This window comes from Thermobia domestica, chromosome 13, assembly GCF_964235325.1.
Source record: "Thermobia domestica chromosome 13, izTheDome1.hap1.1, whole genome shotgun sequence".
Taxonomy (NCBI): domain Eukaryota; kingdom Metazoa; phylum Arthropoda; class Insecta; order Zygentoma; family Lepismatidae; genus Thermobia; species Thermobia domestica.
In genome coordinates, this window is record NC_137466.1 from 173,348,977 (window position 1) to 173,360,293 (window position 11,317).

Sequence of the window (11,317 nt, forward strand, 5' to 3'; positions counted from 1 at the left end):
ATGCCGGTGGGTTAAAGATGGTGATGATGAGAAATGAATGAAATGGTGAAATGAAGGAAGTAGGAGGAAACGGGAGAACCCGAGAAAACCAACGCACGTAGTGTTTGTCCAACACAAAGTCCACTTGGCGCGAGCTGTGATCGAACAGGGATTCCACACACCAGAGGTGAACGCTCTACCACTGAGCCACCGTGGCCCTTAGAATTTTTTAAAATGAAATATAAAGGTTTGGGGTACTATTTAAAACAATGCAATCTTACCCATAAGGAGAACACAACTTGTGTTTTAAGATGAAGATGTGAAAATCGGTAATTGATATAAACTTTTAAATAAAAAATAATAGAATACGCAGTTCAGAGTTTGCGAGAATTCTTCTCCTAAAGGCGTGTGACAATCCGCGGTGGTTTGCTTTTTACTTACGTTAGACAGGCACCCACACCCAAGTTTAGTAACGAATCAAAATTATTCTTAAAACTGATTAGTAAAAAGTTTCTACCAACCCTAAATTGTAGTTCGAGCGGCAAAATCACAATTAGGAACAGGAACTCTGCTACAAGAACAGGAGCTCAAACCAATCAAGAGATTGCTAACTCAAAAAGATGGTCAAGTTAATAAAGTTTAAGTTATACATTTTAAGTTGTAGAGAAGGAAAATATTACGATTGGTGCTTCCTCATAGGTTCATTCATGATTGGCACGATTGTTTCACTTATTCCTCCCCCCCCCCCGATACACACACACATACAGGCAATGGCTTTAGGATCCAATGCTCTGACCAATCATCACCCAGTTATATGTAAGAGACGAAACTCTTTTTTTTTTTTTTTTTTTTTGCAACAATTTTGATATTTTGTAACATTAATTATTACAATTTTCGCATTTATGTAGCATTTATTTCTTAAATGTAGCACGTTTTTTTTTTAGTAAAATTATGTATCTTGAAAACAGTATATTTTTGGTAGTAAGCTGTATGTAATACAAAAATGAGGATATACCTTGATTAGGGGCACATTCTAGCTAATGTATTCACTAAAATATAGAAATTAATGCAAAAATTTAAACACATCCTATAACCTCATCCTTAGTTAAAGGATAGCATTCAGCAAGACTTTACCAATTCTTCTTTTAAGTTTGCTTTCCTGTGAGTAACAATCATATTTGGGAAAGAATCTCTCGGCATCAACACTCGAGATTGGCAACTATATTGAACTAACGAGCTGACAGCAAAAGACCTGTGGTTAACTTTTAAACTGTTTAACAATGATTCAATGTCAACTTCCATATCCTCACTGATGAGAACTTCAATAACTTTACTTTTAAATTCACGGTAAGCAACCAACAGATCATGAACATTTTCACCACAAAATACAGTCAAGGATTTAAACAACAGTTTAGTTTTATTGATGTCTGCATCTTTATAAAGTGAAACGGTTTCTGGATTAAGTTAAATAATATTGGAAATGCACTTTTTAGTTATTATTACCAAATAATTAGCAAGAATTCCACTTTTTGTTTTCATTCACATTTATCGCATGTAATGCTGAATTTCTAAAAAAAAAAAAAAAAAAAAAAAAAAAAATCGCGACAATACAGGGTGCGGCAGAACCAACTAAGCAGTTTTAAGGAGCAATAAAAAGTAAATCTGGATATATAGAAAAACATGTTTTTATTTTCTAAATTAGTACAATATACCATTTTACATTCATTTAGTTTTGAAAATAATGTCCTAAAGATGGCGGTCGTTAGCATCAATACATTGTTTTAGACGATCCCTGAAGTTTCGAGCAGCTCTTGCACACATATCGTGGGGTATGGCATTCACTTCGTCAATAATCCGCTGTTTTAACTCTGGTAGGGTGTGAGGGCGGCTTTTGAAAACCTTTTCCTTCAGATATTCCCAAAGAAAGTAGTCACAAATGCTCAAATGCACAGGCCACTCGACATCACCCCTCAAAGAGACGAGACATCCCGGAAACATCTGTTGTTTTCATAATAAGCGCGAACGGCAAAACCACGATGTGCACCGGTCCAGATCATATTAACTACTGAAATGGGGTCAACGATTGAACAAAGGCAGACCACGTGCAACTGCCTACCCCCACCACAGCTCTCGCGGTAATCGATAGAAACTGGTTAGTCGGTTCTGCCGCACCCTGTATAAACGATTTCTGGCTCTGAAATGATAAGTTTGAGGTTTCCTGAAACATATACTCTTTTTTTTTTTTTTTTTTTTTTTAAGTTTCGCACATATCACATTAGCGAAAAAGTTTCATCTCTAATTATATGTTATGAAAATCTAGCAAATTGTAGCCCTAGTAGTCTGCAGTAACAAAAAGTTAATTTTAGTCTGATATTGTGTGCATGCGTACTGTTAAAACAGCCTGCCTTTTGTTGCGCTATGTTTTATGTTTGTAATGGCAGTAAGATTTAGCCTATGTGTAAAACAGATCATTGACAAGAAATGCTATATAGCAAGGGAGATATATGTTACGGTTGTAATATTTAAATTCCAATCCATTTTATTTTGTTATTATTATCGGAGCTTGTGTTTGTTTACTTTTGTTCCATGTAGCTCATACTGAAGTAAGAATTCTGATCTCCATTTTCGGTAGATATGCAGTGCAGATCATTGAATTTAATGCAAAATTTGATTACCTCTAAGCAATTTACTCTTGGGATATAGAAGAGGGTATTAAAACAACAAATAAAATCAACTTTACGCAGAGGACTATACGATTGCCTCCAGCAGAGAGAAGCGAGTATCCTCGGAGGCAAATCGGTTCTGTGGGAGGTTATTTTTCGCTGGATTGCTCTTCAAGCAGTGAGTGGAGTTTGAGGTTGGAGTGGAGAAAAGCAGAAAAGAGAAAGAAGAAGCAGTGTGTATGTGTGTATATATATACAAAAAAGAAGGCAGCTGTAGTAGCGAACGAGGTGAAATCCTTCCACAAAAGCGAGCGACCAACCTTACCTAAAAGTAATCCAACGGCAGTTTCGTTCACAGCCATTATGATAATGAGTTTATCAGTGAGAGCCATATGCCACTTCTCCAGCCAACGAATAAATCCTGCTTTCTTCCGGGAGTCGACCTCACCCTGATCTTCCTGGATTAAAGAGGAACTAAACTCAACAGCTTGAAGATTACATCAAAGTTGAGGTTCTTTTTAGAAGTCACAGACCTCTTTTTTTTTTTCTTTTTTTTTTTAACCTACCATTTACTTGATTTTTCCCACATAAGTGAAAGAAAAATATATGTCGAATGAAAAAATATCGAATTCGCGTCAGGGTTGTTGCTACAAGGTACGAATCTTCCTTAGCTCTTTCTCTGCCCACAAGTTAATGCAGGCTTTCCCAACTGGTGTGTCGCGACACACTGATGTATCGCGCAGCTCCATAGGATGTGAGGCGAAGTTTTTGAATTTAAAAATAAATTTGTCACCCAGAAGACCTTCTACGACACATTATATATTTAGCATAAGACCTTTAACAAATAACTAGCTGAACCTGCGTTCTCTACTCAGCTCATCATTCACGTAAAAACATAGATTATATGCGTAAATCCTGTAGTTTTTGGACTTCACATACAACCATATATAAGATCCTGCAACAAACTTATAACTGAAAACTAGTGCTGTTGAATTTTTGTGACATTTGCGGTTTTCGGTTTTTCAGAAAACCGGTTTTCTGAAAACCGAAAACCGCAAATGCGGTTTTCAAAACCGAAACCGCAAAAGCGGTTTTCAAAACCGAAACCGCAAAAGCGGTTTTCAAAACCGAAACCGCAAAAGCGGTTTTCAAAACCGAAACCGCACATGCGGTTTTCAAAACCGAAACCGCAAAAGCGGTTTTCAAAACCGAAACCGCAAAAGCGGTTTTCAAAACCGAAACCGCAAATGCGGTTTTCAAAACCGAAACCGCAAATGCGGTTTTCGAAACTGAAACCGCAAAAGCTCTTTTCGAAAGCGAAAGCCACCCGAAACCGTGTTTGCGGTTTTATGAGGGATTGCCCTTTTCAAAGCAGAAACAATGTTTGCTGTTTTTAATTACACCTTTTAACAATTGTGAAAGCGTCTATCGATCGAGACAAATGAATTGATTTATATGTGTGTTTTAACTTCTTTTTTTTCTCCAAGGCTATTATGGTAATATGTGCAGCACAGTGCGAAAGGGATAGTTCGATGGTTGTACAAGTCACAGTTAAATTAGGGTTGCCATATTTTAAAATCAGAAAAGTGAGGGTTCTAAACCGTAAGTATTGATGTGAACTTCCGTGTTACAAATACTGACCTGCGATCCTTAGTAGTTTTTTTTTTTTAGTTATTTCTTTGATGACACTTCCAATGTACTTTTCGGCTGCAGGGAAGCAAACTGGATCCCACCTGATTTTCATATATGTTGTAAATTAGACCACAAGGAACACGAATATGAAGGAATTTTGACATTTCGAATGTCGGAACTCGAGATATTCGAACATAAATTGACCATGGAAGCAAACTGGACTCTACCTGATTTTTATATATTTTGTAAATTAGACCACAAGAAACACGAATATGAAGGAATTTTGACATTTCAAATGTCGGAACTCGAGATATTCGAACATAAATTGACCATGGAAGCAAACTGGACTCTACCTGATTTTTATATATTTTGTAAAGTAGACCACAAGGTACACGTATCTGAACGAATTTTGACATTCCGAATTTCGGAACTCGAGATATTCGAACATAAAGTGAACACGGAAGCAAACTAGACCCCAATTGATTTTTATATATTTTGTAAATTAAACCACGAGGAACACGAATCTGAAGGAATTTTGACATTCCGGATTTCGGAACTCGAGATATTCGATCATAAACTGACCAGGAAGCAAAAATGACCCCATTTGATCTTTATATATTTTGTAAACTGGACCAAAATGAGCAATAATCTGAACGAATTTTGACATTCTGACTTCCCGAACTCGAGATACTAGAACTTATACAGTAGTTTTATGTAATATGTAAAAAAAAAGTAACGAAGGAAGTTTTGTCGCTTTTTGACCTATGACTTACAGCATCGATATATCACCTAAGACGTATCTGGAAGATCAAAAACAGTACCCATCAGTATCAATGACCTTCTGCCAACGTTCGGGATGGACATGGATTCCTTCGCGGTAGAACTTGGTTTGCCGTGAAGCGAAGAAGGTATCAAGTGCATTTAGCACCTCTACTACGGAGTTGAACTGGAGTCCTCTAAAGTGAGTGTCCAAGGAAAGGAACAGGTGATAACAGGAAGGTACAATGTCCGGACAGTATGGCGCATGTAATAGTGTTTCCCATCCAAAGCGTAGGATGGTGTCCCGGCTCATTCTAGCTAGGTGGGGTATAGCGTTGTTCCGTAACGGGGGAACCCCATAGCGATTGAGAAGTGTTGGCTCCAGGGTTTTGAGTTTTTCTTGAACACGGCTCAACTGCTGACAGTAGACAGTTGCATTGATGTTCTGCTCTGACCACCCGGTAGCAGTTCCCGATGCACGATGTCGTGAGCAGTCCACCAAACACACAGGAGTACTTTCTGCTGCATTGCTGATTTCAGCTGTTTTGGAACCAGTTCATGGGATTTTAACCAATGATGACGCCGTGGAGCTTCGTACAGGACCCACTTCTCAACACATGTCAACATCCTGTCCAGAAATGGCTCCTTCCTCAGACGAGACAGCAAAGAATCACAGGTGTCTGCACGCGTAGCCTTCTGGCCCGGAGACAAATCAGTGCTTCCCAAATTGATAGAGGTGCTGGCGAATGGTTTCTCCACTAACATTGAATGTTAGCCCCAGTTCCTCACATGTCTGTCCACAGTTCGGCTCAACTGCTACCTGAAGATCCTCGTTTTGTACATGTGTTGGTCTTCCGGCACGTGTGGTGCGTCTTTCGTGAGTGTTTCGTCACCGTTCTTAAACTTGTTAAACCACCCTTGCACTGTCTGCGTAATCACGACACCTTCACGAAAGGCCTGAGGTATCTTCCGCTCTGCTGCAGTGGTGTTCGATCCAAGTTTGAACTCGTATAGCATACACGCCCTTATGACGCTCTGTGGAGGTTCCATATTCACTCAGTCCTTACACAAATTCACGTTGTAACTGAACTGCCACAACCAGGTAGAATATTGGATATACCCACACCAACAACTGACCTTCGCCTTATATCCATTCGCATTCAACTCACGGTATGAAGGTCAATTTAACACAGACCTCCACAAAAAGCGACAGAACTTTCTTGGTTACCTTTATATATCTCACAGGACATAATATGTTTCGTATAGAGAATATTGTGTTTTTTCATATAGATAGATAGCGTCTATATTAAACTTTAAGTTTTAATATCTCGAGTTCCGAAACTCGGAATGTCCAATTTCCTTCAGATTCGTGCTCCTTGTGGTCTAATTTACAAACTATATAAAGATTAGGGGAGGTCCAATTTGCTTCCCTGCATCCTACTTTTCAAACGAAACAGTTTTCCAGAGTGTACATTTTGCTTCAAACTGAGTTCTGCCCTGGCTAAGAAACGTAAATTCGCTTCTATAAGAGTCTTGAAAGTTACACTTGAAATTGTCGTTCGGCATTCTTGTAGCTTATGAAGGCATGATTAATTCAAGTATGTTTGTCACAACATCTACAAATGAATATTCATTCGTATAGAACTTCCAATACATTACATTAAAAACACATGAACTACACAAAGAAAACCATTGTGCATTAGAGCAGATCTCTTATTAGCAAATGATTCTGCACACGCGCACTGCTCAGATAGCCCAGAGCCTGAGCCTGAGCCCGAGCGCGAGTTCAAATTTAACTCAATCGCGATTGAGATTGTCAGAGGTGTAACGGTTTACGTTGAATGTACCATACCAACTAAGTCCTCTTAGATTTTTCTCCAATCCCAAAAAGCGGGTGGTTTTTCGTGATTAAGATATGTTTAAGCGGGGGACGAATATAGAACCTGAAAATCGGGTGGTACCCGCTAAAATGGGTTAATAACCCAACACAAAGCTCAATAGAAATGAGGTATATCCCTATACACATGCAACTCATGAAATTCAATTTGAAATATCATCCACTTAGACAGTCATCTTTTATATTATTATTACTCTTTCCCCTTGTTTTTAAAAATAGTACTGCCACTCTTTCTTTTGTTAACAAAAAGGCACCACCTCATTTTCTTAATAAAAAAGAAAAAAAGAAAATCTCTATCTCAATACACAATTTTATTGTTGATTTGTTGCCACTCCGATAAATGTGAATGTTGTGGTTTTGCATGTGTTGACTGGCTTCTTATCGCAAGTCCCAGACACCTGCAGTAGTTTATACGTGAAGGAAACACCGATCATATTTTATTCTATCTTTTTACTTCCCAATAACGATAGCCGTGCCTCTTTGAGAAATTGCAACTTATTTTTTTATTCTGCCAATTGTAAAAGTATATTCACCAAGAATTTTCCCACACTTTAAGACATTTTAAGAAAAAATATATTTTTTTTCCTTCTGCAAATTTTGATCATTTTTTCCCTACGCCGAGGGAAATTTCCCTCCATCTGGCAACTGTGAGCCGGAGTGGGGACAGATTCTTTGCTGTTTTCTCGTCGTTACGTGCTGTCGTATTTTTGTATCATTTGCGGTTTTCGGTTTTTCAGAAAACCAATTTTCTGAAAACCGAAACCGCAAAAGCGGTTTTCGAAACCGAAACCGCAAAAGCGGTTTTCGAAACCGAAACCGCAAAAGCGGTTTTCAAAACCGAAACCGCAAATGCGGTTTTTAAAACCGAAACCGCAAATGCGGTTTTCGAAACCGAAACCGCAAAAGCGGTTTTCAAAACCGAAACCGCAATTGCGGTTTTCAAAACCGAAACCGCAAAAGCGGTTTTCAAAACCGAAACCGCAAATGCGGTTTTCAAAACCGAAACCGCAAAAGCGGTTTTCAAAACCGAAACCGCAAATGCGGTTTTCAAAACCGAAACCGCAAATGCGGTTTTCAAAACCGAAACCGCAAAAGCGGTTTTCAAAACCGACATTTCGGTTTTATGAAATTTCACTTTTTTCAAAAACCGGTTTTCGGTTTTTTCAAAAACCGATTTCGACAGCACTACTGAAAACCTATATTTACAAGTACTTTCCGTATAAGTGTTCCGAATAAACGTACTTTCTGTACGAAAGAAAAACTGCATAGGGCCTATAGGCGTATATAGATTAGAACGTATAGCTGACGTACGTAACATACGTATATGTATGCAATATAAGGAAGACTGTTAGATGTCAGACATCCTGCAACGGCATGATGTAACATCTAAGCCGGAAAAGGGCGATACAGACATCAAGACGATATTCCCATTCACGCCACGCGTGCTGCAACATATATGATGAAATGGACTGGATAACAGCACTGATGCGAACCTGCACTTCTTGCAAGTTTTGAGGCAATGGGGGGTACATAGACACAATCCTTTATGTAACCCCATAAAAAGAAGTCATTGACCGACAAGTCAGGCGACCTCTGCGGCCACTTGTAGAAGACATTATCATCATTTCCAGCACGTCCAATCCATCTCCCTGGAAGTCGCTCACTTAGATGTTCTTGAACATGTAAATGCCACTGTGGAGGTGCTTCATCTTAATGGAAAATAAAGTCACTGATTTGTTTTTCTTCCAATTGTGCAAATAATCAATTAGTGAGCATGTCAAGATAAGTTGGACCTATGATAGTAGTCTCTCGAAAGAAAAATGGGCCATAGACTTGACGTTTCGATACGGCACAAGAGACATTCACTTTAGGGGAGTCTCTTTCAACTTCCAAAAAGCATGTGGATTCTCGCTCCCCCAAATCCTAATATTATGCCTGTTCATTTTTCCACCAACGTGGAGTGTTACCTCATTACTGAAAATTATTTTTCCTGACAGTTCTTCATTATCCGTCAGTAGTACCAAAAAATGTTCACAGAAATCTAATCGTTTCAGTGTCATCAGGTTTCAACTTATTGCAGTTTGTAGAGGTGAAACATATACAAGTGCTAGTCGCATACGCAAGATCTTAGGTACAATGGATTTAGATAAGTTCAACTGCTGACTAGCTCTACGAACAGACTTCTTAGGGCTACGTACAGCTCACAGATGACGAGAAGAACCCTAAAACTGGGGTTGCGGGGAAAGGTCAATGACACGGTCAAGTCCATTTTCGGTTTTTGAGGTGCGGTCTATACTTAGATGTCGTCTGCCACTCCGGGTAGTTATATGTGTGCTATTCCGTGGTGTCATTTGAAACCCCCGTGTAAAAAGTGGGTGAGCCCATACCTACGTCACACTACTTTTGTTAGGGTTCTTCTCGTCATCTGTGAGCTGTACAATTGCCTTCCGCACTTGTTCCACAATTCCCGTATTGACAGATGGTATCATTGAATGGCTTTTCCTTTGATGATATATGCAGCCACGATCCACAAAGTCACGAACCACTTCAAAATTGAAATGTGTGAAGGAGCTTGACCTTGAAACTTCGCCTAAAAGCATGCTGAACCTGCACCAGACTCTACGTGCTGTAATATTCTAAAACATACCAACTTCGTTCTTGTGGGGTTGCCAGAACTCCTTAAAACTTAAACACAACACAATGAAAGGAAATAAATTTACGTTAGCACATTACGGCGTAACAGTACAGAAACATAAAAACTACCCAAGTGACCTCCAGCAGAAGCAGCAATTGCCTGTTATATATCCAACAATGAACCCATATCGATTAATCACAAAGTAAACATGAGTGAACTTACTTTTATTGTGTTTGACCCAGTCCATTATTAACATTGTTGTCGATTGTTGTCCATTGTTGAGATGCACAAAAATATTTGAGCATTTTCTTTCAAATGTAACCAATTTCATTTAAATACGATTACCTAAAGTGACGTAATATCACTTTTTAAAAGTATGATAGTATTTTTATGGACGCACTGTATGTTAGCGGTAATATACGCGTTCTACATCGTTATTTTTTTTAAATTACCTTCTGTATTGTCATATATATCTTTTATGTGAATCATAGATGTTTACAAAAAAAAAAAATAAGGACTACAGCACTGGCCGAAAGCCCAGAAATCTAATTTCTAATCTTAAGGTTTAAGAGTTGAGTGACTTAGAGTTGCCCACTAGACTCGAGAAATTTCTCATCTCGTCTCGAAAATGAAACAGGAATGGCCATGTTTATTGTCTCGTCTCGAATTTGAAAAGGCACTTCTCGTTTAAAAGCATTAGTTTTGATAGTTTTTTCTTTAATCTGCCTACCAATAGCATTTAGCATTTATTTTGAAAAAAAGAGGTCATTTTCCCAGTAATCTTCGTTATATAATTCTCAAATTCCCAAATGAGAATTTAAACAGATCCGAAACAACGTCCCATTTCATTTTGTATCGACATCACAACATTCATTATAGTACAAAAATTATTAACTAAGTCTCCCCACAATCGAAGAGTATTGGCGCACAACATGTATTCTCTGAAATTTCAGACGGGCTATGTAAACAGTTAACGACTACTGATTTGTATAGGTCTAAAACTGTATTATAATTTATACAGGAAAGAGGGAACACAATTTAACCGAAGACGTGCTCTGGGAGGGGGATAATGGTAGTAAGAACAATAATTTGAAACTGGATATTCTATGATGTCACAGATTGCTGCTCCTATTCTCAGAAAACTACGCGGAGAGGAGACGGAACAGATATGAAATATGTCGTGCACAGTTGAAAGACAGTGATAGACAAGCAACACCGATGGTTTAGCAAATAGGCTCCATGGATCCATATTACAGCCAACATTTACTTAATATTCTATTCCCCTACCTCACCCACTCTCCTCTTTTGCTCTAGCTATTTCTCCGACCGTAAAAATGTGATTCTTCTACTTTATAGATCGGTTAGAAATGACCAGATAAGAATCTTTGAATTCAGCTCGTAGATGCATGTTAACCCTAGGAACACCAAAGTATTTTTGGGTTACATGAAACACCAACGACGCCGGGGAGGGGGTGACTCTGAGGCCCACAACTTAAAGGTCATTACGTCTCACGGAAACTAATTATATATTGTCTGATATCAACTTGGGATGTCTAAGACATATATTTTTATTCTCTATTATTAATAGGCTTCTAAGTACAGTGTTCCCACGTCAAAGTTCAATCTGAAAGAAAACGTTTGTCCGTTGCCATAGAAACCACCGTTTCCAGGGCAACAGATCCTGTCACAGTTAGCCAAAATTGAAAGAATACGTAAAAAATTAACGAAGATAAAAGAGCTAATGTAGAGGTT